At 45.0% G+C, this 27,851-nt stretch overlaps 1 protein-coding gene across 3 annotated transcripts in view; it reads left to right on the top strand.

The window, feature by feature from the left end:
• LOC138258996 (contactin-4-like) overlaps positions 1-27,851 on the top strand; it is a 789,032-nt gene that overhangs the window by 517,048 nt on the left and 244,133 nt on the right. The window lies entirely within an intron of this gene.

Genomic DNA, 27,851 nt, shown 5'->3' with positions numbered 1-27,851 from the left:
GAAATAAACTAAGGTTGAATTGACATTACAGTTAGGTAAAACGTTCAGTTAAAACATACCAAATTAAACTCAAAAAAGCACTGAAATTGACTATAATTTAAGTAACTATAACTTGTGCCTTTGCCATGCAAAGCTTACCTCACATATTACATCACTCATGTCATATTCTATGACATCATTGATAACATCACAGGTGATATCTGAAATTACATAATTGATGACTTCACTGTGCACCACACAAGCACAATGTCAGGGTCAATGTCTGACCATGAAAACGTAGGCCTGGTTCCCAAAACTGAAGGCTTATGCCCCTCTTCTGCAATCAACTGCACAAACGAAGCTGAGGTTCTGTGGCCCAGGTTGTGGCTAGGCTAACAGTAGAGGAATATCTGTCTGTAACTCTAAAACACCCAGTCCTTTCAGTTAGGGCAGAAAATTCATTGGGTGAGTTGAGGCACAGCCAAGCCAGGGGCTTGTTTGGCAACGAGAGCCAAAGCAGGAGTCGGGCCATCAAAAATCATTTGCAAATTAAGCATGCAACAAATGTCATGAGAAAAGATGACTCCTCAATTGTATTTTAGTTCAGTACATTCGCTTAGATTTCTGTATGGAGTTCAATTTAATTAATAATTATTTCTAAATATGAACGTACAAACATTAAAGAACCGAGCGAATAAAATATCTGCCTTCTTATGGCCCATATTATTATTGCATTAATGGCAATATTATACCTTACGAAACCATACGCAAATAAATCTATAATATAGCCTACAGCCTGAACATAATTATCTCAAGATGCTCTCAGATATGAAAGTCAATGAAAATGAGGCACAGTGAATTCAAGTGTTTTATCTACGATCAATCAAGTGGAGAAGCTGTGATTAGAACACTGATTTCCTCATCACGCGTGCTGTATGAAGGTTTGGCCAGACGTCCCCTTCTCTCTCCAGTCCAATGCCAAAAGCAACACTTTGGAGATAAGTCAGGAATTTCAGGAACTAAATTAGTACACTGCGTCCAATAAAGCCGATTTCCATAACAAACATATTACATGTTGAATCAATCTAATCCTTCTAGAAAAAAAATGTTAGCATGTTTTAGTCTCGAAATGAAAAAAATCACAAAAGAAAAAGATTTTTGGAACATATTGTGCAACCCAGAAATCTACATGGCTTAAAAATGCCTCTGATCCTTTCTGCATTTTATAAAATGAAGTACAAGGCAAGATCAGACACTGTATTTTCATGTTAATAGGAGTGACCTCAGTTTCCTGAGAATCAGAGATGCCAAGTGCTGCAAGGAAGTCAGATACATTTATTAATAATTCAACGAAGTCCTGGAAAACCTATATAACTGTGTCTTTATATGACGTCTGAGAGAAACCTCCATCTACAACCTGCAATAAGTCTTGGCTGTATGGCCACAGCTACCACTGAGGAGTCAGAGAAAGAGAATCGTGACAGATGTTTGCAAGTGACAAAACCCTACATCAGTTCCACCGGGTAGTGCAGGCAGTTTCACAATGTGTATTGCTAGATGCATGGGAGTTTTTAGAAATATTTGATTCTGCTGAAGGAAGGGGGCCTTTTGAAGTGTAATCTAGGGCTATATGTCTGGGGAAGTTGGCTTCTGGGCTATTAGCTGGGACCAAGTACTTTATAGGCCTTAATTGTGATTTGTATGTGCGAAGGTGGGTTAGGAGAGTTAAATCTGAGAAAGAGTTACAAAGAGGAGGTGGCTTGATTTTCCACCACAAATCCGAGAAAGCTGGGTGGAAGGATCGTGTACATTGTGTCTCTGTACAAGAGGCACAGTTGGACCACTGGGCATGATCACTCCTCCCCTACGGCAGTGTGGCCCTCTCATTCGAAGCCTAGGCTATGTTTTGCTTCTAAAAGGACAGCGGATACATCCAAGATGACCATTCCCATTAACCTGCCTGTGTCTGTAGGAAATAGGAGCTCCGCTTTAGCAGAGATGTTCCTGAGCCTAGAAGGTCACCTTGTAAGTCGGGTATTGGCAACATTCATTCCTCCAGCCTTCTTTTGAGGCAAAAACGAGGGAAAAGGGTAGAAGTGGTACCATTCGAGACTTGCTTCACCCCCTCCCCCCCAAAGTGGAATTTCACAGCCTGAGACAAGCAAGTGGGGATGTAAGATAATATGTGCATCTGTAAAGCCTACATCCACTATAGGGTCTAGGTGCTAAAATAACAAACAATTATTGTTGCCCAACTAAACGATAATATTTTTGTCAACCTTAGAAGGATGGAAGAAAGGATGAGTGGATCTGCCGGGATTTGAATATGTGACTATGTGGCCAAACACAGATTCCTGGAGAGGATGCATTAGTCTACTAAGCCACCAGATTCAGATAAACTAGCAGAGATCTCCCTTTTACATTCCCCCACTCTCTTCCCCACATACCCATATATTTCATAAAAAGAGACCTCTGATTGGGACATTTGATAGATTCAGACATTTATTCATCTCCTATTCCACATTTCGCATTAGATGTGGTTATATCCCAAACAAGTTGTCAGAGAAATGTTAGCGTGTCTGACCTTAATAAGTAAACTTACAAGGGGACGCGAATAGGTTGATGAGCCTTTTGACTCGCAATTAAGACATTCCCACCATAACCCCAGAACATACAGATCAAAAATCAATAATCAATCACTAACATCAATAATCAATGACATTAATAATCAATGGAGTCAGTAATTGTCACACACCATGACCTTTCAGTCATGAATAACCACACCCGTTTAATAAAAGTTAGAATATGTATTTCCCTTTATTAACAATGCTAATGTCACAAGTTAACTCAAAATCAAATGATGCACATATAGAAACAACACTGGCTGTCCAAATCTACGGAAGAAACGCAATCTAATCAAAACTTGAACTATTACACATTCTAAGGTTACGGTACAAATTAATAACTAGAACAGTTGCGGAAACGATATCACATACATCTAGATTCAGCAGAGAAATTAATCAAACATTATTCCCTATTGGAAGATTTTCATTAGTGAGAATCCTTATCTAACATCAGATTAGCATCAGCATGTTGGGCTTCGTGCAAAACAATTTAGTAACACAAATTTGGAAAACATCTAACTATGGCTCTATCAAAACACTGCAGTTGGTATCTAGAAAGAAAAAACAAATAGGGCCGTATGTACCAAAGCATTTTCCCATTGACACAGAATGGGTAAAGCCCTTTGATACATCTGGCCCATAGCCCTAAGAGACACATCAGTAATAATATACCTCTCCTCAAATTGATCGGCAAACTAAGATATTCTTCGTCATCAGGACATCAGTTTGTTCAGTGAGGCATCAGGATTCAGCATCAAAGTTCAGAAAATGCAAAGTCTTTAAGCCTTAAAGATAAGCACGTCTCTTGTCAAAACACACAAGAAAATATTGGCCTTTCAGCCAGCAAGAAAATGGGCACTGGGCTGTCTTCTCTCAGTGCAGTCCTGTTAAGTTAAATTCCTTAAAACTATTTCCCAAGTCCCTATTGATCAAGGGATTGCATGTTCAATCTTTGGCCACTAAAACTAAAACTTCAAATCTATGAATTCTACCACTACTCAGTTCACATGTTGCTGGTTGGTTTCTCCTGCAATGTTCTCATTGTCCGGCTCGTCAGGTAACAATATTGTTGCAGCTTATACTCCAGTCAGTGTCTCCATTGTTCTCCTCATGAGAAAGTCAGTCTCACACATGTTACACTCATAATGTTACATTTAAGAAGAACAGCACCTTCTAGCAGTCGGTTCTCATGAGAAAGACTTTTAGCTAACAGCACATTTACACAATACAATAGAAAATCACAGTTCAACTCTATAGGACAGCCATTTTAATAAACGTTAAGAAATAGAGCTTGACATGTTGCCGGGTGTTAGACTTTTCATCCTTGGCGTGGTTTCCCCCTAACTTTTTGCCTCTGTTTACCAGGTTGTTGATGTGTGCTGGACTCTCTTTTGCTGTTTTTGTTACTCTTGGCACTTTACCACTGCTATCCAGTTCTAAAGTGCAAGTGCTCCTGTACAAAATGTGTATATAATTGGCTTATCCATGATTGGCATATTTGATTTACTCGTAAGTCCCTAGTACAGTGCACTAGAGGTGCCCAGGGCCTGTAAATCAAATGCTAGTAGTGGGCCTGCAGCACTGGTTGTGCCACTCACATGAGTAGCTCTGTAAACATGGCTCAGACCTTCCACTGCAGTGTCTGTGTGTGCAGTTTTAAACTGCCAATTCGACTTGTATGTTTAACGTAGGACATATACTAATGTGTTTATATGTCCTGACAGTGAAATACTGCCAAATTCGGTTTTCACTGTTGCAAGGCCTATCTCTCCCAGAGGTTAACATGGGGGCTACCTTTAAAAATGATTAAAGCGTAGATTCCCTTTGGGAGCAGATATACATGTGGAGTTTGGGGTCTCTGAGCTAACAATTTAAAAATACATCTTTTAGTAAAGTTGAATTTAAGATTGTGTGTTGGAAAATGCCATTTTTAGAAAGTGAGCATTGTTCTTGCTTAAACCATTTCTGTGACTCAGCCTGTTTGTGTATTCCCTGTCTGGGTCAGTTTGATAGTAGGGCTGTTTGCACCTCTCTCTAGACAGTGACACAAAGGGAGCTGGGGTGTAGTCTGCATTTCTTGATGAGCCATCTGTGCTAGGAGGGAGGGGACGAGTGGTCACTTACACCTGAAAGTGCTGTGCCTGCCCTCACACAATGCAGTCTCCAACCCCCTGGTGTGTATCTGGGGCCTGGTCTGGGCAAGGCAGGATTTCACAAAGAGAGACTTTTCTTTGAAGTAAGCCTACTTCAAAGGGCAAAATTGGTATAAGAAGGGCACGCAAAACCACAGACTTTAGATCACTTCTGGACAGCAGGAGGAACCTCTGCCTGGTGAAGAGCTGAGGAGAAGTGCTACCCTGTCTGAAACTGTGCTTTGTGGGGCTATCCTGCAGTTGCTGCTTCTGCCTGTGCAAGAGGACAAAGACTGGACTGTGTGTGCCTTCCTGCTTGTGAAGAAATCTCCAAGGGCTTGTCCTGAACTTGCTTCCTGTTGTTGAAGTCTCGGGCCATCAAAGACTTCTCCTGCCAGCACCTGGACTCTCTGCTGAAACTCCTGCCCTGCCAAGTGGTGCCCTATCCAGTTCCTAGGGTCTTGGAAGGTGAAGCTGGCAGACCAAGACTAAAAATCCACGCAAAGACGGCCGTGCAGGAAAAAATTTGATGCACCTTCCGAGACGCAGCTGAAAAACGAAGCACCGCCAGCTTCGCGGCAGAAATCGACCCTCCATCTGCATTGCGGCTGGAAAATCGATACATGGAGTTGGGAGAACGACGCTCACACCCGCTGACGGAGGCTTTTAACGTCACAACCCACATTGTGCGGTTTTGCTGAGACCGTGCAGCAAGATTTTTGACTCAAACCTTGCTGGGCGTGGAAAAACAACGCAAAGCCTGCCCAGACCCGAGTGCTGCCCGGATTGACACATCACTCCCCTGCGAGGAGGAGAAACGATGCACGAGCTCGCTTGCTGGTGAGAAATCGATGAACTGCTTACCTTTTTTGATGCACACTCGCCCGTGCGTGTTATTTTGATGCTACCCAGGTACTTTTTAACGCTAACAGTGTTTAACCTGTTTTCTCAAGGATTTAAGATTCTTTTTGTTTTTTAATCAAAAACTTGACTTGTGTATGTTGGATTTTTGTCGTTTTGGTCTTGTTTTGTTTAGATAAATATTTTCTATTTTTCTAAACCTGTGTTGTGTCATTTTGTAGTGTTTTCATTTTCACTAGCACTCTGAAGTTAAGCCTGCCTGCTCGTGTCAAGCCACTGAGGGGGTCAGCGGGGGTTAGCTGAGGGTGATTCTCCTTTACCCTAGTGAGGGTCCTTGCTTGGACAGTGAGTAACTAGACTGCGAACCAAAGACCCCATTTCTAACACCGGGCAACTAGGCCAAGACCTCCGCTAAGTTAAAGCCTACAATTTATATAGCTAATACATAATGCCTAACCCTTAATATGACATATTACTACATTAGTCAAACATATATTCAACATTTCATATTAATAAACTATTAATAAGTACACTTTGTGAACATTGGCGGCCACTCATCATGATTACATTTTCAAATGTGTGCATTATTTTCTATTGTTATTACATTTTCTATGCAAATCCATTACTCAGAATACATGAACACTCATTAATACTTTTTATTAAAATACCTGCGCTAGCAGAAACAGCCTGGGCAGGAAGCAGCCCTCATGCAACAGCAGAGTGAATCTGCACCGGAAGCTGCCCTATGCATCAGAGTGACAGACAACACAAGAAGCTGTATATAAAGCAGCCCCGTGCAACAGATTGTGATCTGCACAGCAAGCAATGCCCATGCATAAGGGAGTAAAACTATAGCGGAAACAGCTCCAAGCATCTTAGTGTCAGCGTGCTCAGAAAGACGCTCCCATGCAGCATAGTGACACAGCAAGCAGCCCTCTGCATCAGAATGATGGTCTGCCCAGCAAGCAGAACCCATTAATTGGATGGAAAATCTGGAAAAGGAGTACCCCTGCATCACAGTGATAGTCAGCACTGGAAGCAGCCCCATGCCTCGTATGAACGAACCTACATGCATAGGAGTGATAGTCTGCACAAGAAGCAGCCCCCTGCACCAGAGTGGTAGTTTGCACAGGAGGCAGCCTCGTGCATCATATGAAGCAGCTTCAGGCATGGGAGTGATATTATGCACTAGAGGCAGCACCATGCATCAGAGACAATCTGCACTAGAAGCATGTATCAAATTGATAGTCTGCATAAGATGCAGCTGTATGCACCATATTAAGCACCCCCATGCGTCACGGACAGTCTACACTGGAAACAGCCTGATGCATTAGTGATGGCGTGCACAGAAAGTAACCCCCATAGATCAGAGTGATATGTGACATATGAAGCAGCCCTGTGCAGCAGAGCAATAGCATGTTTAGGATGCAGTCCCCCATGCATCAGAGTGATAGTCTGCACAGGAAGCATCAGCATGCATCAAAGACAACCTGCACTGTCAGCAGCCCAATGCATCATAGTGATGGCATGCACTGTCAGCAGCCCCCGTGCATCAAAGTGATGGCATGCATAGGAAGCATCACCATGCATCAGAGACAATCTGCAGGGGATGCAGTCTCCATGCACCAAAGAGATGGTCTGCATGGGAAGCATCACCATGCATCGGAGAAAGTCTGCACTGGAAGCAGGCCCTCATATCACAGTGGGTGGACCTTCTGTACAGGCAGCAGTAACAGTGATCTGCAATCTCAGATAATGAAATATCTGTATGTGGAGGTACTTCGGATGGAGAAATGCATAGGTACGTCCCCTAGAAATACTGGTTAAACAGGCGCCAAATCTATGGTGACATGTGCCAAGTACTGCATCAGGTGAAGTTAAGACAATGAAAACGCACTTTAGGTAGCGCAGCTAAATACCATCAAAAAGTAAACATTGTATTGTATTGTGTTATCCCATTTGCATGGCTCCTTCCTACCCATTGCCAGCTTGTGTGGCTGCGGTGGGAATTGCACCATCTAGAACTGACAGTTGCAGAATTTCTCCGGGGGTTTTCTCCTCTCGCGGGGAAGAACGATTCTTAGAAGAATCCCCTCCACCACGTCAGAGAGTTCAAACAGTAGTAGAATTTCGGAGAAGGGCAAGCATCTACCACACTGGCAGGAGGTGGCGTGCCCACGGAGTAATGGGCCTAGTGCAAGGAAGGAAATGGTCCCCACGGCCGCTGCTTGAAGTGTGATGCAGCAATACTCAGGGTTCAGTGACCGCCTTTGGGCCCCGCTGCCACTGCACCTGCTGCACCAGTGGATTCTCCGCCCGGGGCGGCAGGGGAGCGTCCCATCGTCCCTCCACCTCCCCCGCGGCCCTCACAGCATGGGAAAGGGAGGTTTCCTTAACAAGGGTCAGCCTTTCGGCTGGATGTAGAGAGCTCTCGCTTTTAGCCTCATGCTAAGTGTGCGCTTTGTTAATCAGTCCTTTCTAACAGCTTTCCCATATTCGCGGCCTTGGCAGAGTCATCCGTAAGGGCCGCCTGACAGCTCGCCCTGAAAGTACACATTATCTCCTTCACTCGGCGGACACGAGGAGTGGAGCTGTCCGTGGCGCTGCTGGAGAGCAGAGCGGGGGATCCGGGGGCGGCCATCTCGGGAGAGGGACAGAATAATGATTGAGCCACAGAGGAGGGTTGCGCGGGAGACCAGAGCAGCCGCGTCCCCACACGAGAGGGACAGCCGGAGGAAGAGCGAGGGCAGCCGGGGCCCCACAGGAGTGTGGGGGGGGGGGGGGGCGGGGGAAATGGGGGCTAGGGGACAGAGGAAGAACGAGGGACGCCGCGTCCCCACAGGAAGGCAGGGGAGAAAGCGGGTGGTGGGGGGGGGGGGGGGGAGAAGGGCAGCTGAGGGGCCAGAGGAAGAAAGAGGGGTGACAAATGCAGCTGAGTCCCCACATGAGGTGTGTGTGTGGGGGGGGGGTTTCTGGCGGGTGGGGGGGGGGGGTGGCAGAGGAAGTAAGAGTACGGCCGAGTCCCCACAGGAGGAGGGCAGAGGAAGGATAGAAATAACAAGGGCAGCTGAATCCCTCTCAGGAGGGGGGTGGGGGGCAGAGGAAGAAAGAGGGGTGGACAAGGGAAGCCGAGGCCCCGCTGGATGGGGAGGAGGGGTGGTGAGTGGGGACAAGGGCAGTCTTGACCCTTGGCCTCGCTGCAGAGGGAGGGTCAGAAGAAGGACGGGATGGGAGCAAGGGCACTGAAATCCCCACTAGAGATGGGGACAGAGGAAGACAATGGTGGGGACAAGAGCAGCAGTAGCCCTCACTGGAGGAGGATGGAACAATGTGTGAGCGACAGAGAAAGGGCATCTCTGCTTTGACCCATGGATGACAGACTGAACAATGACTGAGCTGCAAAGAACGGGGAATCGCTGCTTAGGCTTACTGATGATAGACTGAACAATGACTGAAATGCAAAGAACGGGGCATCTCTGCTTAGGCCTACTGATGATACACCGAACAATGACTGAGCTACAAACAACGGGGCATCTCTGCTTAGGCGTACTGATGATAGATTGAACAGTGACTCAGCTACAGACAAGGGGACATCGCTGCTTAGGCCCATTGATGATAGGCCGAACAATGACTGAGCTACAAAGAACGGGGCATCTCTGCTTAGGCCTCTGATGATAGACCGAACAATGACTGAGCTACAAAGAAAGGGGCATCTCTACTTAGGCCTACTGATGATAGACCGAACAATGACTGAGCTACAAAGAACGGGGCATCTCTGCTTAGGCCTGTGATGATAGACTGAACAATGACTGAGCTACAAAGAATGGGTCATCTCTGCTTTGGCCTACTGATAATATACCGAACAATGACTGAGCTACAAAGAACAGGGCATCTCTGCTTAGGCCCATTGATGACAGGCTGAACAATGACTGAGCTACAAAGAACGGGGCATCTCTGCTTAGGCCTACTGATGATAGACTTAACAATGACAGAGCTGCAGAGAAGGGGACATCGCTGCTTAGGTCCATTGATGATAGACTGAACATGACTGAGCTACAAAGAACGGGCCATCTCTGCTTAGGCATACTGATGATAGACTTAACAATGACTGAGCTACAGAGAAGAGGACATCGCTGCTTTGGTCCATTGATGATAGACTGAACAATGACTGAGCTGCAAAGAACGGGGCATCTCTGCTTAGGCCTACTGATGATAGACTGAACAATGACTGAGCTACAGAGAAGGGAGCATCGCTGCTTAGGTCCATTGGCGACAGATTGAACAATGACTAAGCCACGGAGAGATGGTGGCCTCGCTGCTGCTCAGGCCCACCGATGAGAGACGGAATAATGACTGAGCTGCAGGGTAGGGCGATCGGGGCTCTGGGACCAGTGAAAGCTCCCACCAGCGAGGGAAAGAAATGCAGAGGAGGGGGAAGCCTGCCTCTGGGGCCAAATAAATTTTACATCGCAGAGAAGGGCAGAAAAGTATTGTATGCAAGCAATGGACGTCACTCGACATGGAGAGGCCAATGTTTGGAGCCCAAAGGAGGCCGGGTGCTGGTCTGGGGGAATCTGAGACCTCCCATGGAGAGGGGTGGGCTAATGATGAAGCAACAGAGCAACAGCGAGCCCCCCCCCCCAAAAAAAAAAAACACCAGGAGGTGGGACTAATAAATCACTGAACAGCCCACGGCCCCTCTCCAGTGGAACACAAGAATAATTCAGCAGATCTGCCGCGGCCTCATCAAATGATGGTAGGGCCCTTTGAGGGTATCATCCTTCAAGGCCAATATAATGAGAATTATCGAGCTGAATAATCATTTCCCTTCACTGAAGAGTCTATGAATCATTTAGTCGGTGGTGTATTTAGTATTATAATTGCTTCTATATAGCGGTTCCTGACAAAGCGCTGAAGCAGTATGAAAAGTGTTATCATTGTTCTGTGGAGCGTGCCAACCAGAAGGTGAGCGACGGACTCCGAGTGTAGGCTCAAAGCAGAGAAAGGGGGACCTCTCACTCTGGGGGTACGGGGACTTGACAGCTGCGGTGCCCACCCGGGCTGCGGAAGAACCGTCCTCCTCTCCAGTAAATGAAGCAGGCATTGCTCAAGCCCTGCCGAGTGCATCCTAACCTTCGAGCGGCACGCGGCACGGCGCCCTTCTCAGAGGTCCCCTCTGCCCTGGCAGCACGCTGACGTGGTATTCAAATGGCGTGCACAACGGAGACGTTTTCCATCCTTTGCAGATGGGTAGGGAAGGTGGCCGGTACTGCTGAAGCCTGAGCAGTCTGCGTTCCCCTGCCTGCTGGGAGAGAAGGGCAGGCCACGGCCGACAGGGTGGCTCAGCGAGTTCACCGCTAGTCGATGATAGTGTGATCCGACGGCCGTGAGTATAGATCCATGCAAGGCCGACTCAGTCTTCCACCCTTGTGAGGTCGGTAACTTCAGTACTATTAGAAGGGATCGTACTAGATGCTGTTATTTACAAGGCTTTATTAAAAAACATAATATTGGGGTACATTTTCAGAGCTGTGTAGTATACCAAGTCTGGTACAGCGAGGGAAAGTATTGACTGGGCTTAAGTTCCATTAACAGAGCCCTGTTTGAACTACATTACTATGATGGGGCCGAGGTGCATTGAAGGAGCTGTGTCTTATACCAAGTCTGTTACAGCGAGAGAAGCTATTGACTAGGACTAAGTTTCATGGACAGAGCCCTGATTGACATACTTTACTTTGATGGGGCCGAGGTGCATTGAAGGAGCTGTGTCTTATACCAAGTCTGTTACAGAGAGAAAAGCTATTGTGTAGGACTAAGTTTCATTAACACAGCCCTGCTTGAAATACATTACTATGATGGGGCCGAGGTGCATTGAAGGAGCTGTGTCTTATACCAAGTCTGTTACAGCGAGAGAAGCTATTGACTAGGACTAAGTTTCATGGACAGAGCCCTGTTTGAACTACATTACTATGATGGGGCCGAGGTGCATTGAAGGAGCTGTGTCTTATACCAAGTCTGTTACAGCGAGAGAAGCTATTGACTAGGACTAAGTTTCATGGACAGAGCCCTGTTTGAACTACATTACTATGATGGGGCCGAGGTGCATTGAAGGAGCTGTGTCTTATACCAAGTCTGTCACAACGAGAGAAGCTATTGACTAGGACTAAGTTTCATGGACAGAGCCCTGCTTGACATACTTTACTTTGATGGAGCTGAGGTGCATTGAAGGAGCTGTGTGATGTTTCTGTGTTGAAGGAAATCATCTCCCAAAGAGTCCAGCACAATCTCTTTGTGTTTCAGTCCTGGGCTTTTGAAGATGGAGATTTTAAAACTTCACAAAACTCTGTGATCTTGGGCAAATTATTTCATCTTTTAATGACTCTGCCGAAAAAAAAATGGTAGCACTTGGAAATTTGATAATCACTATAGAAAAAAACAAGTTTATTATGGTAGTTGATGGTGCTGTAAATGAAGTATGGGAAATCTGGTTGAAGGTTTCACAACATGGGGCTACCTCAGGACTTGCAGGTTAGCACTCGAGGTCGCACAATGCCTGGCTTGGTCCCAGTAATGGAATGGAACCTGTTGATTGCAGGTTGGTGAGCCAACAAACTAACAGAAAGATCCAAGCCAGAACCGAGCCAAAGGTCTGGGTTTTATCTATAAACCCATGCACAAGCAGAGGCCTGAAAATGGCATATGAATCAACATCAAACATAATATAAAAATATGATGGTCTTTTCAAAATTCAAAAAAGTATAATAATTTAACACGTGGAAGAAGTTCACCTTAATACATCAGATCAGAGCCCTGCAATGAGATGTGTTTATTAAAAGTTATAGGCCCATATTTATGAAAGGGTTGATTTGCTTTTGCACCATGGAATGGGGTGCAAAAGAGACGCAACCTTTAAAATGCGATTTGTCAAGCCATGCAGGGCTAATGCATCAGGGGGCTGTTTTTGTGCAGGGAGGTGGTCCTTCCTGAGCAAAAGAATCATGCTTACATCAGAGGTGCCCTTGTACCATGGTGAGTGCCTGCATTGGCGCTAGGCAGTTCATTGTGTGCCAGTGCTGGGAAAAAGCAGGAATGCTCAGTATTATTTCAAATATTGCACGTTCCTGTCCTTTCCCTACCACGCAGAGCAGCACAGCAGGATGACATGTGCTGCACTGTGTGATTATTTCATAAATAAGACCTGTAGTTTTTAAACATGAACATAGAAACATTTATGTCACCCTACACGCCGACAATTACATCAGTTAAAAAAGGCAAGACTGTTGTCATTTGTACACTACGTCTGGCCTAGTTTTTATTATATATGGAGTAACATTATAGTTTATAAAATCAAAGACGAGAGGTTGTTATAAAACGCAAATCCTGAAGTCACATATTTGAAGGTGCTGTCACATGTGACTATGTAGGAAAAGGAGACTTGCTTACCTAAAATACTTGCCTAGTATGCAGCAGTTGTAGGGTATTGAAAATCAATGGGAACTGTGATGATGCATGCCATGGGGGATCAGCAAATGTGGGGGCGATTTTACTTTCAGATAAATGCATATAAAATATATTGAAACACCTTAAAAAATAAATAAAAGTTTAACTGTGGGGGATGCACTCTTGCATGATGAAATTCCATTTGGTTAATGCGATCACTGCAGATGGTTGTGTGTGTAACTTGACAGGTACATAATACTGCCTGGCACTATTGGAAATAGTTACATGAGTACTTATGGTGCTTTGAGGTCTCATCCTGAAGTCCACAGCACTCTGAATATGCAAGTGCAAGTCGCTATTTAAAATTGTATTACACAAGGTATAAGGTAGGCTGCCACAAATGTGGAAATAATATGGGGCATATTTATGGCCCCATTTGCATCATGCTTACACCACACAATGTGGTGCATGTGCGATGCAACTCTTAAGGCAGATTTATGAAAAGCCACGTGTTAGAAATAGGGTTTCTGGTTAGATAGGGTAGGCACCTAAGTCAGGCAGTAACCACCACGCTAGTGAGGGCACGGGAGCTACACACCTAAGATAGCCCCTGCTAACCACATTGGTAGCTTGGCACGAGCAGTCAGGCTTATCCCACAGGCAATGTGTAAAGTGTTTACACAACACACATAACCCAGTGACACAGTAAATAAACCACAAAGAAAACACCACAACTAGTTACATAAAAACAAACTGTATTGCAAAAAACATTATTAGACCAAAAATGACATAAATCAGTAATACTCTGCAAGCAAGAAGCTGTCAGACCATCGTCATCATGAGATTGTACGTGTCCTCATAACACTCCCTCCCCCTGCATAGAAAGTAGACTTTGATAACAAGTATGTCACCCCAACATGGCAAGCACAACATATATCATTACATCAGGTCATGAAACTGCAGGGTAAACACTGAGGGCAAAACATGTCCTGGTACTGGGACAAGTCCTAGAGGTAATCACCTCATAGCACCTTCACAAAACCTCAGTGCGTCTGCGCTTCTCACCTTAAGGTGGCCTTGTGTGGCTTCATAAACCTGGAGCAACACAACACAGCAGAAAGCACTGCTTTGCATTGTTCTGCCCTGGGAAGGTTTTGCATGGGTGTTATGTGGGTGTTCTCAGTGAAGGCGTAATGAGGAGAAATATCTTTATTTCTCCTTGTTACTTCCTGTTTTTATATGTGTTGCATTCTACAACACATAGATAGAGGATTATGCCTCTGAGGATTGTTTTTTTTAAGGTGCCCCTTCCTGCAAAAAAAAACCAATCCTGTATGCAACGGAGGCCCACTTTCACCATGATGCAAGGGTGCCTGCATTGGTGCTAGGCAGCCAAAAGGGTGCCAGCACAGGGGAAAAGGCAGGAACGCGCCATACTGCCTTAAATATGGTGCATTCCTGCCCTTTCCCTATTACGCAGGGCAGCGCAGCAAGGTGACTTGCCATGCTGCATCGCGCTGCTTGATCAGAAATATGGCCCTTAGTGTTTAAGGTAAAACACCCTCTTTCTGTTTACCATCAAATGCTAATGCTTTGTCTTTAATTCCTGGCACATGACCTTACAGGGTGGGTGACAGGCAGAAGCCACATACACTTTTGGCTCATTTTTGGCTCGAGGGTCCAAGAGGACCTCGAGCTGAGCCAGAAGCAGGCATCTAACTCGAACCTGGCAAGAACCTTCATTGACTCGACCACCTCTACTGTTGATATGGATTAGCTGACCTTTCTTGATTTTTCAGTACTAGTACAGGAGAGTGTGGAGCAGGTCAGGATTGAAGTGCATCTGTAGAACCATGTGTCACTATGGCAATGCGTTAGCAAAGGTTAGTTTGTTTGTGCCTTGAGGTGCATTGGTAGAACAGTGTAGCATCAGTGCCGCAATAACCAGGTGTGCTGCAGGGCAGGACTGATGTGCATTGGTACAAACACGAGTGAATGCAGCAATAAGTAACAGCTAATGTCGCGGGTTGGGACTGAGATACACCCGCAGAACTGTGTTATTTTGCTGTGGAATATATGAGGGCTCTTCAGGTCATCAGTAAGGTGCTCTCATAACTCTCCAATTGAACCCTTGTACTTGAATAGCAGAAGATGCTTCTTGTCTTCAGTTAGGTGCTCTGGTAGTGCTGCATGGGCTCAGCTGCAATAGCAGTAGGATGCTTGCTGAAGCGTTGTTCGACATTCCATCATGTTTTTAAATCAGCAGGTCATTGTAGCTGTACAATTGTCATTGACAGATGACCACTTTTAAGCTGCTGGTGGTCCCTCGGACCCACTGCTCTTGTTTCTGTGACTTTTCCTTTTCCTACCTAGTTTTTAAGTGAGGGAATTATCTGCTACTCAATATTCCTGATATTCAGAATGACCCGCAGTTTCAACTCACCTTGAAAACAAGCTGTGTCCATAAGGTGTCCACCTGTGGCCTAATGCTATTCCTCAGTTTCACAGAACCAAGATCCCCTCACCAGGTGAACATAAACTTTAAAATGTTTTTACATAATATAGAAAAGATCAGGATTTCCATACATTGGCAACATTAGCAATGGCATAACTGCGCTGGTGCACTAACGATGCCATACCACAAGGTGCTGTTGGTCAGGATGAAACCTGGAATGATGATCCAACTGTCAGAGCACTAGCCACCATGGTCCAAGAAGAAGGTAATAGGTGCACTTTTGGTGACTACTTGTTCTGACGTATTCTATATCGCAATTAATGTGTGGGGTGCAAAGACTGGAGGAACAGAGAGCCTGTAGGAGTTACCATTATAGTGCATTTTCAACACTGCATATGAGTTCATCACTAAATAAAATGAATAACTGTAGGTTGGATCAGTAGATGTCACCGCTCCTGTATGGGGTGACAAACGCTGCCTCGGAAAGGACTACCTGGCTGGAGGAAGCGTAGCCATGCTACGGAATATCATGACACCTGCACACCACCGATGGTGCCTGAGCATAGGTAACTACATGTAGACATCAGTCTACTGGTCCAAACCAAATTTGGCCTGTGGACCTTTGGGTTTGGGTAGCACTTGTTGGCCCACTGAATAGTAAATGTAGTCAGGTTTATAGAAAGACCAGCAGATTTGCAAACAACCTTCAGTGAAATGCATTATAAATAAATGCAGGTAATACACATTCTATTTTGGAGATAGCAATTCTGATTTTACTCTCTGGTGGTGTAGCCCTCTTATGGGTGGGACCATTTTGCTAAATATCCTTGTTGCCCAAACCCTAACATCTCCTCTTGCAGGCCAGGGCTAGAGGTGTGTTGAACATGATGTTTTAGGGGAGTATCAGAGAAAATCAATGCATCAGGGGAGATGGAGCTGCGACTTCAGAATCCAGACTACTAAACCACGAACGGTCTCTGGAGCCTGACATTAATCTGCAGTTACAAATGAACTTAGACAGGAGCAGTCTGCCTTTCCAGAGCAATTAGCATCTGCACCCTCATCAAGCGAGGCATGCCTGTCCGAGCAACTCCTAGCATCGCCAAGAGCCCTCCAAGGAGGGGATCTGGGGGCGTGTTTAAGATTACCAATATCTATCCCAGATTGGAAGCAACTTTTGTTTCCTTCACAAGTGCCCTGTAGTCCTGTGCTACTGACTGATGGAAGTCTGCGTACAAGCTCCCTGTGCAGGTCTGGTCTCTCATAGGAAGGTATGCTAGGCAGGATAGCAGAATGTGATCCAATGCAACTTTAATGCTCTTTCCACTCTTCACATGCAGAATATCCCATGGATTACGAATTAATTTGTCACACACCACGCTCAAACATCAACAAAGTCAAGAACGCCGGGACATCACCAAATGACACAACACACCTACCTGAGAAATATGAAACTGGTACATTTTCCATCTGGTAGTCCTTTAAGACACACATAAAACTCATTGAACACAACAACTCCAAATAGGCAGAGAGAGACCAGACGATGACTCCGAACATATCCTCCCAAGATGACTCAGACTCGAGTCTGTAATGAAAACCCCGGTGTTTTGTGCTGAGGCATCTCTACACAACCCACAGTGCTACACGGCCATGCTCAGGACGGGATGGGTCCTAAATAAGTGCTAGTAACATAACGTGTTAACACCAGCTGAAATCTCTATTGTAGCTGACCTGACTCAGACTGTTAAACCTAAACTTGCCTTATTTTCACCATATATCTAAAACCTATGCATCAGCCTGTTTCATTACTTTGGCTAGATGTTCCCCACCGATTCTATGCTGGACGCTATAGTTACTCAGGAAAACGATAAAGAGCAAGGAGGTCTGAAGACATCCCTGCTTGATGGCCCTATTGATTCCAAACTACCCAGTGAGGCAGCGTCCTCTTACCACACAGCTGCTGTAGTATCTGTATAGCTTACCTACAGGAGCATAAGATAGGCTTTTTCATCCCTGCAATGCTGGAGTGGGCTGTGGTGGTGTGAGGTGGGGAGAGAGTACCATCCGGGGAAGATATGAGAACTCAATGCCTTTCTACATCTATGAGGTGGTAACCCACGGCAACATTTTGGTGCTCGTCACTCTGAGATACACAACAGGCAATCTTAATTGGTTCAAGAACCTGGGATAGAAACCTGATCCATTTTGGCACACTGCATTTTCCTCTCATTAGGGTCAAAATGCTGCGAAAGATCTTCAAATATCGAACAGAAATCATTCCATGCAATGCAGGGGTGTAGCTTTTGAGGGGTACAGGGTTGTTTGGTGTGTTACACCCCCCTAATAACTGAATTTTCTGGAAAATAGTTGTGCTTTCAGTCCGCGATGGTGAGGTGGCTGTTGCATTTCTCAAGGAATTTTTACATCAACACAGACAAAAATGAACACACACACTCTCCTTCTCTGTCTTGAAAGTTTTTTAAAATGTTGGTTATTTTGCAAAATATTTCTCTCATTTAGGGGCATATTTATACTCTGTGTCGAATTTGCATAATTTTTTTAATGCAAATTTGGTGCAAACTTAACTCCTTATTTATATTTTGACGCTAGACCCATCTAGCATCAAAATATTTGAGTTTGCACCATTATTTGGATGTGTGAACCCACCTTGCGTCAATGAGATGCAAGGAAGGTGTTCCCATCCAATAAATAACGTTATCCCCATAGACCCTATATTTATTCCCTCGTGCTAAAAAGACACACGGGTGGGAGGCGGACCCAAATAATGGCGTTAAGCTTGCTTAGCGCCATTATTTAACGCCTTTGTCATAACAGGTGTTAAGGGACCTGTGGACCCATTTCCATGGTCAAACGCCATGGAATGTATCCACAGGTGCCCACCCCAAGCCCCAGAAACACCCCACCCACACCAGAGGGACACCAGAGGATGGTGGACCCCCTCCCAGGTAAGTATAGGTAAGTATTATTGTCTTTTTTTTAAAAGTTCCACTGGGTGCAATATCCATGCCCAGGTGACACTGGTCCCCTGTACTGGTCATTAGGGGGGTGAGCATGACGCCTGTCTTTTCTGAGACAGGAGTCATGTTTTAGGATGGTTGTGCACCTGGAAATGACGCAAGACTGGTTAGCAGCTTTTTTTTGCTGCTAACCAGCATAACGTCATTTTTTGACGTACACCCTCCTATTCCCATGGCCCCACCCCCCTCCAGCTAGTGTCATTTTTGTTGATGCTAGCCCAAGCTTAACGCCGGCTTGAGCCATTACATAAATATGGCGCCCGGCGGGGGTTAGGAATGGTGCAAGCCGGTGGTAAACATTTTGGTGCAAAACTGCATTCGCGCAGTTTTGCACCAAAATGTTTCAATATGTCACTTAGTACTCCTACCAATCCGCATTTGTCTCCGTTTCCACCGACCCTTTATCACCTCTCATGTGCCCTGCTTGTCGTATAATGTATTTTGACATTTTGTGCCAGATTGATTTTTGGAAAATCTGAAACTCACGCCCCCTCAATTCTACTGACCAAGCTACGCCCCTGATGCAATGGTCAATCCTTCTACGGCCAGAGCAGCCTCTCACAATATTGTTTGGTATTATACTGTTTTCATCAACCATATTATCATGTTGAAGTAAACCCATTTAGTTAGCAGTCTAAGAATCTACATTCAACAGTGACATTGGCCTGATTTATACAGTGGCCCAGGGATCCCTTAATATCATCCCTGGGCACATATGTGATTTTATTGACCTATCTGTGACCCATCAGTGGAGACCACTCTTTTAGGTTGCTGGAATGAAAATCTGAATTCAGACCCAGAGGTCTTGCTGCCTTCCCCTTTGCATCAGCTACAATATTTGGTATCCTCAAGTTATACAGTCCATGCCGTCTATTTTGACACCCTAGATCATGCTTCATGCTCTGAATACACACCTCTGTGATGAAGTCCTCTGCCTTTCGAAATGACAACATATCAATCTCTTCGCATTTAGTAGCTGGTTCCATTGCCTTGGCAAATGCTTTTATTGTACTGTCTTTAAAAGTTTCTTTTACCTCATCTTCCATTCCACACATTAACTTTTGTCGTCATGCTGGACCAAAGCTGTATATGCTCACTCTAAATCAACCTAATTTATTTGGAATCTCTATCATACCTTGGCTTATGCATGACAATATATGTTCCCTCCTCCCCTAATGCTCTGATCTACATGTGCCCTCCAACTACCATGCCTACATATACATGTATTGTCCTACCCCAGAGGCCCATTCATGCCCTACATTTCCCACGCGTGGTTGTGTTCTTACCTTTGCATCCTCCCCACATTAACCTGCTGGTACCCTTTACCACCTATGGTTATCTTTGTATGTGCCCTTCATGTTAGAAATTGGGTTTTTGGTTGACAGTCAGGTTACCCTCTGTCCAAGCAAGAACCCTCACTCTAGTCAGTGTAAGTCACACAATCCAAATTATCCTGTGCCCACCCTCTGGTACCTTGGCACGAGCAGTCAGGCTTAACTTAGAAGGCAATGTGTAAAGCGATTGTGCAATTAATCATACAATAACACGATATAGCACCACAAAAATACACCACACAGTGTTTAGAAAAATATATAATATTTATCTTGGTATTTGCAGGTCAAAACGATCAAAGATGCAATATGAATTTGTAAAGATATCACTGAAAAGTGATATGAAGTGTCTTAAGTCTTTAAAAAGTAAACAAAGTCTCTTTCAAGCACAAAGTACCTGGTTTGGAGTGGAAAATCTCTGCAGAGGGCCGCAGAAGAGGAGATGTGTGGAAAAATGGTGTGTGCGTCGGTTACGCCCCTTCACACACAGACTTGCATCGTAATTTATTACGCGGTGAGACGTGCGTCGTTCCGGGAAGAAAAATGGTGTGTGCGTCGGTTTCGCCCCTTCACATACAGACTTGCGTCATTATTTTTCACTCAGGGAAGACATGCGTTGTTTTCCGGTACGCGGACCGTCTCCTTCTATGGATCGCGGGATTACCAGATGTCCCAGGGTTTGTGCGTGGATTCCTCAGCTTGTTATCCGGCTGTGCGTCGTTCCGGGAGGCTGTGCATGGAATTTTCTTTTCTCACGGCAGGCGTTGCGCCGATTTCCTCTCTGGAAGTCAGGCGGCGTTGTCCATGCGAGGCCGTGCGTCAAAGTTCCGGTCGCACCGCAGGCGCCGTGTTGAGCGGTGTCTTTCTGGATCGGCATGTGGTGAATTTTTCACCGCGGAGCAAGCTATGCGTCGAAAGGAGTCCAGTTGAAAAAAAGAAGTCTTTTTGGTCCTGAGACTTCAGGGAACAAGAGGCAAGCTCTATCCAAGCCCTTGGAGAGCACTTTTACAGCCAGACAAGAGTTCAGCAAGGCAGCAGGCCAACAGCAAGGCAGCAGTCCTTTGTAGAAAGCAGTCAGGTGAGTCCTTTAAGCAGCCAGGCAGTTCTTATTGGCAGGATGCAGGTTCTGGTTCAGGTTTCTTCTCCAGCAAGTGTCTGAGGTGGTAGGGCAGAGGCCCTGTTTTATACTAAATTGAGACTTTGAAGTGGGGGTGACTTCAAAGAGTGGCTAAAAAGTGCACCAGGTCCCCTTTCAGTTAAATCCTGTCTGCCAGGGTCCCAGTAGGGGGTGTGGCAGTCCTTTGTGTGAGGGCAGGCCCTCCACCCTCCCAGCCCAGGAAGACCCATTCAAAATGCAGATGTATGCAAGTGAGGCTGAGTACCCTGTGTGTGGGGTGTGTCTGAGTGAATGCACAAGGAGCTGTCAACTAAACCTAGCCAGACGTGGATTGAAGGCACAGAAAGATTTAAGTGCAGAGAAATACTCACTTTCCTATGAAGGGAGTAGGCCTCACAATAGTGTAAAAACGAATTTAGGAGTTGTACACTACCAGGACATATAAACTACACAGGTACATGTCCTGCCTTTTACCCACACAGCACCCTGCTCTAGGAGGTTTCCTAGGGCACACATTAGGGGTGACTTATATGTAGAAAAAGGCGAGTTTTAGGCTTGGCAAGTACTTTTAAATGCCAAGTCAAAGTGGCAGTGAAACTGCACACACAAGCCTTGCAATGGCAGGCCAGAGACAAGGTTAAGGGGCTACTTAAGTGGGTGGCTCAACCGGTGCTGCAGGCCCACTAGTAGCATTTAATCTACAGGCCCAAGGCACATATAGTGCACTCTACTAGGGTCTTACAAGTAAATCAAATAGCCAATCATGGATAAACCAATCAACAGTACAATTTACACAGAGAGCATATGCACTTTAGCACTGGTTAGCAGTGGTAAAGTGCCCAGAGTTCAAAAGCCAACAGCAGGTCAGAAAAAATAAGAGGAAGGAGGCAAAAAGTTTGGGGATGACCCTGTCAAAAAGGCCAGGTCCAACACTTCACATCCAATGAATGTGTATGTTCAGACAGCCTGCCTCCCTTAGCATAGTCCTTCTGTGCCCACCACCTCTTTGCTGTGCACTTCCATGTGCCGTCCCCCTCCCAAGCATAGCCCCTATGCAAGGGTGTCTACCTACTTATTGTTATATGTCGTCTATCAGCAGCGAATGGGGTTGTACATGCTTTTTACCTTGGATGTTTGGGTCTGTATGTCCCTTCACCTAGCCTCCACCTACCAAACATGTATGTATCTCCTTTCCACCTTCTGCACTATGGTCTTCACCTGCACTCTACCTTGTGCATGGATCCCCATGCCGCTGTGTGTGCCCTTCTAATTCTGTGCCCCCCCACATACCAAATGTATGGATGTGCCTTGTATCTCCCACACATGGGTGTGTGCTTGCACTCCCCCTCCTCACGTGGATCTCCATGCCCTTGCCACCGCCACCGAACCATGGGCCTTGTTAATGCCCTTCTCCTACCACTCAGTCTCGGGACCTGCCTTCCACCGAATTTAAATTTGAATTACAGTATAAATACACCTTCATAGGGTATAAATAGCAAGTGTTGCAATTGAACAGCACAATGCCAGTGGACAATCTGGCTCGATGTAATCCCATGTCCCTTTTGTTGAAGTGCAGATGGTATTTACTGCCGTGAAGCAGTGTTTTAAAATGTAATGTGCCATTTCTTAGAAAGGAAGAAAGTGATTATCTCCTATGTTTCAGCATTTTACTTCAGAAAACGAAACAATTAGTTTTTGGCAGCAGTTCAATGAAAGGTAACACACATTTCTCTTCAAGCTGGAAGAAATGTTTCCTTGGCTTGCAGATATCTAGGCCCATTCACAAAGCTATCTGTCCACCTAAGTTTTACTTGGTGTGCAGATGGCTGAATTTACACTTCCAATGCTATACATTCTCAGGGAATATTACACCAGAGCCCCACCAAACAGGAAAGGGAGTGTTGTGTTCTGGCTGCGAGTACCTGGAAAAGTAGGTGAACGCCGACAAGCTTGAAAATGTGTGGTTATTCACAAACGTTTGTAGGTGATTTTCTACCTCAAACATTTTAGTCCTGTTGAGGTACTGGGTTTTTCAGAACCGGTACTGATCCGGTAACCCAGCGGTGCCAGGGTACACCCAAAGACCTCGGGTACTTTCCTGATTCAGACTACAGAAACTCAGAGTCTTCTAGGTGAAGTCAAAGATCGAATTTATTGGCTGCAACCAATTGACAAGTGTCCTAGAAGTACAACAGCACGATTTGTATGTTCTCAGGAGACTGTGTTTCAATGCAAAATCAGGTTTCCTTATATACAGTTTTTTAAGCTTCAGGCAAACATTCTTGACATTTTGGTTGGTCATTCACATGTTTTCACTACAAAGGAAAAAACAGTGTCATGATGAAACCTCATATTTCATGTCATCCAACCCATAATAAATTACCCGGCAAGGCCTAGTATTTTACATCAGATAAGTGTGGACCCCCAATAAAAACGGGCACCTCCCCCTCGTAAAGTAAGAAGAAGAAAAGAGCAGGTGCAGGTGTGAGCAAGATTAGGCAGGGTGTGTGAGCGATAATAAGGGTTTTATGGCATGGTGTGCCTTGATGCTATCTGATTCGGCCACTGGGAGAGGGACTGACCAAACAGGTTTGGCCTGAGGCAATGGTTCCAGCTTGCCCAGGTCAGAGAAAAGTCAATCAAGGTGTACGTGTCCTTGGAATCAAATCTGACTGTATTATAAGCCTATGTGAGGGCAACTTTTAAAATGGCTGCCGTGTATAAAATGGGAGCCACGAGTGCAGGACGAAAATGGCGATTTCGAGGTGAAAACGCTGCTGGAATTGAGCGAAAATGCTCATGCTTAGTGTACTAGTCATTATCGGTCTTTTGATACTAAAATCGTACTGCTGTGGCAAAGTAAATTACATGGGTCCAGAATTTTTAGAACCACACTGTCAGGGTCAATAATTGTGAATTTGGTGTGTGGCAAAATGAAGTGGACACCCCTAAAATTGGTGTGGATCTTATGAGGAGTGTTTCTTGAAGGGGAAAAAAGTCCCAGAAGAGAAACAAAAAAAAACAACTTTAGCATTATATTTAGAGCTGTGTCAAAAGGCACCATTTATCAATACACATGCAAAAATAGTAACGCCAGTGGCGCAACACTGAGCCCCCACGGTGCTTGGGGAGGGGGGGGGCCCTCAGCAAAACTGGTACGTGGTGGGATGGGGGGGGGGTCTTCCTGTACTTTGCAGGAGGCCCCTTCAAGTTTCCAGGGGCGTAACTTTGGGGGAGAGGGGGGGGGGTTACACCCCCTAACAAATATATCTTGTGATAAATAGTTGGGTACAGGGGCTTTTAGTCTGGTATGGTCAGGTGTGTGTGGGATTTCACCTGGAATTTTACACACACAAACAAAAACGCACACACACTCTCCCTCACCCTGTTTAGGAATACTTGAAAAATGCTGGTTATTTCACAAAATGTGTTTTCTCTCACTAAGTGACCCTGACAATCTGCATTCCTCTCCCTTTATGCTGCCCCTAAGACCCTCTTGTGTTCCCTGCTTGTCATATAATGTATTTTAACATTAAGTGCCAGCCTGATTGATGGGCTATCTGAAGGTCACACCCAATCTTACTGACCAAGTTACCGCCCTGCAAGTTTCCTTACGCCAATGAGTAACACATCTGTAAAATTAACTTCACAAACGATTTGTAATGGAAAAATAAAATGGAGGTTTCCCTCGAACGTTTTCTGCTACGGCGAAGAGCTCATCCAGGCTGCTGCTTTCAAAACAAGATGCTATTACCATGTCTGGCACATGAAAATCATTCGCAGGCAAGGCATGTCAAAACGGCAATTTCTCCTGCCAGTATGTGCCCCATTGACTCTGGCAATCTCAGCACTTAGGCAATCGCCGTCAGGACTGCAGCACCAGGGGCTGGTTTTCCTGTTTCTCTCAGTTTCTGTGTTCTGTTAGTCTGTATCTCTGGGTTCCGCGGGCCAGGTGCATGTTGGGAGCTGTAGTCCTATAGCCAAACGTAATCACGTGCTTGTATCATTTTTATTAAAAAATGTCATTTAATAAAGTGACTACACCTGCTTAGATCTTACAACACCTCTCGTTATTCAGCTATGAAAGGGAATTCACATTGGATGTACAGACGAATTTTACCCAATTTGTGAGGTCATTTAAAAACCGTGCAATTAAAAAGTAAAGCTTATAAATGTTGCACTTGTTTTTCTTTTCCCTGTTTTGTATTTCGAATATTTTTCATACTACTTATTTGTTTCTTCTTGTGTGTCGAGCACAAACTGGAAGAAAACTCGGTTTTGCAAAGGTGTCCACTTGATCATGTAATGAATAAAAACTAATGCAGAGCTGTGCCCATAAGGCTTCAACGAGGCTTGTCTTTGAAGCATCTCTTTTTTAATCAAGTCCCTGGTGCATCAGCGGGTGATGTAGGCCGTGGCACAGACGAACCTTCTTAAATACACATCTTTTTAATTCGTTGTGTGTTGTTTAGTTACACTTTGGCTACCACTGGAAGTACCACAGTCACCTGGATCAGTCACTGCCCGGGGTAAAATGACTGAGGAGGGGAGAGAGAGGGAGGAGAGGGGGAGGGAGAAGAAAATGTAGAGGGGAGGAGGGAGAGAAAAATGTAGAAGGGGAGAGCAAGATAGGAAGAGAGTGGAGAGAGAGAGAACTAGGACAATGGGAAATAAGGGAGAGGGAGGGATGCAGAGAGGGAAAGGCGTGGGAGATGGAGGGAGGAGACGAGCAGAGAGAGGGAGGTGGGAGGATATGCACCTTTACATTGTCCTAGTTGGCACCAGATGCCTGCCATATAGGTTCTTCTACGTAATTCATGGCACATCATATGCAATAGAAAGCCCTTAAGTGATAACGAAGAACAAAACCGAGTAGTTCAATTGGACCTTGGCACAGTTTCCAAAAGGAAGATGCAAGTTGTAACAACTGCTCCCAATCCGTAGCTCCATTGCAGAAGATCTAAAGGTTACCTTATTTGGGCAAAGTACCACCACCCAACTGACCTTTGTAGCTGCACGGGTGGAGGCGTGGGGGTAGAAATATTCTCCCCATAGAGGCTGGGGTCGGCCATGATCACCAACCCTCCACAAACCCTACGCCCACTCACCCTCCTGCTGACCATTTCTATCTGCTCTGAGCGGGCGGACAGTCAGCATTTTTCTTCTTGGAATGAGGAAGAAAAGGATGGAAAAGAAACCATTATTAATGGGTCTGGGCTGTGATGCCATATTCCAGGAAGAAAAGTTGGAATCACCAGAATTTGGAGTGATTACCATCTAGAATAGGAGATGCTGCAGACCTGTAGTTTCCTACAAAAGTGTGGCAAGCTTCTAACAAGACTGGAGATCCAGCTGTATATAGATCTCTTTTCATGGTGTCTAAGCATGCACAGTATATACATTAAAGATGTTTGAGTCCATGAAATAATCAATTTTAAGGATAATCCGTAATTAAGATTGCTTGCAGTGATATGAGTGCAAATGTGACTATTCATGGTCGGTTATCTAGCTTGCAGACTTTTCATGGACATTCAGTCTTCTGAAACACACACTTCCGAACAGACCCGGGTGGCAGAATAATTTGACGGAGATACTTATCTGATAATCTTAGTAGCCCTACCAGAACTTCAGGTTATATATGTCTTTTCAATGTCCAGAAAAAGTCTCTTGTTGTGGAGCTACAATTCCAAAAAGTCTCTATTTGTGGAGCTGTAATTTATAAATGGGAATGTCATATTTTAGAGATTTTCCATTTCATAAGAACAAATGTGTTCAGGAGAACATCTCTGCTATCCTCAGAAATCGCTCTATTTTATGAGAGAAAGAGTCCCTATTTTACATTGGATTGTAGTTTGGTGACATATGTGCCCAAGTACAGAGCAGAGCTATCTTCCAGACACCTTATATTTACAGAGAAATATATTTTTAGATTAGTATCTGTTCCTACATAGTGATCGTTTCCTCAAGAGAGGTTTATCATCCAGAGGATGCCCCAAGGAGTACTTCTATTATCATCAAAAGCTAATATTATGAAAAGTTTTAATCCCTAGTAGCATCTTAATTCCCAGAAACATCTCTACCCACGTGAGCTTTTTAATCCCCAGGATCATTTCCTTTCTCAAAAATGTCCATTTACAGAAGAGTCTCTTTTCCAAGGACCTTCTCCATCCCCAGGAGGATTTCCCTTCCCCAGAGCATCTCCATCATCCAAGAGTGTCTCCATCCCCATTGGCATCTCCTTTCACTGACGATTCCCCATCCCTAAAAGAGTCTTTATCCTGAAGAGAGAATTCATCTTGAGAAACGCTCGCTTCTTCTGTTAGCTTCTTCATCACAAAGAACGCTTTGATCTCAAGAAGCATCTTTAGACCCAGTAGAACTGCCACCCAGAGGACTCTGCATCCAAACTGGTATTTGCAAAACCAGTCAATTCCGCATCCACAGAGCTTGTCTATCTCAAGGAGTGGTTCCATCATCAGGGAATATAGAAATGGCTCCTTTTCCGGGACCCCTTACTTCCTTCCCAGTTAAATTTCTCTCAACAGAATTGAGGTCATTCATTACCACAAAGTTTCATTATCGAGAGGATGTGCATCCCCAGGAGAGGTTTTTTCATGGCGAGAATTTTGATGCACTGTACATATTCCACCTTGATATATGCATGAAGCAAAAGTGATTGCATCCCCATGTGTATGCACAGGAGTGATTCAAACACTAGGAGAGTTTGCATCGCTAGTATTATTTGTATGTTCAGGAGAGGTGAAATCCCCAGAAAAGGTTTCATACCCTGTATAGTTTCCAGGCTAAGAAAATATTTGAGTTTGTGATTACTTGTAGTAAACAATGTTAGATAACCACAACTCTGCCTTTTTCA

This window comes from Pleurodeles waltl, chromosome 9, assembly GCF_031143425.1.
Source record: "Pleurodeles waltl isolate 20211129_DDA chromosome 9, aPleWal1.hap1.20221129, whole genome shotgun sequence".
In the NCBI taxonomy this organism is placed as follows: Eukaryota; Metazoa; Chordata; class Amphibia; order Caudata; family Salamandridae; genus Pleurodeles; species Pleurodeles waltl.
Note: the sequence above shows the minus strand (reverse complement) of the source record. Positions and strands in the feature narration are given on the sequence as shown.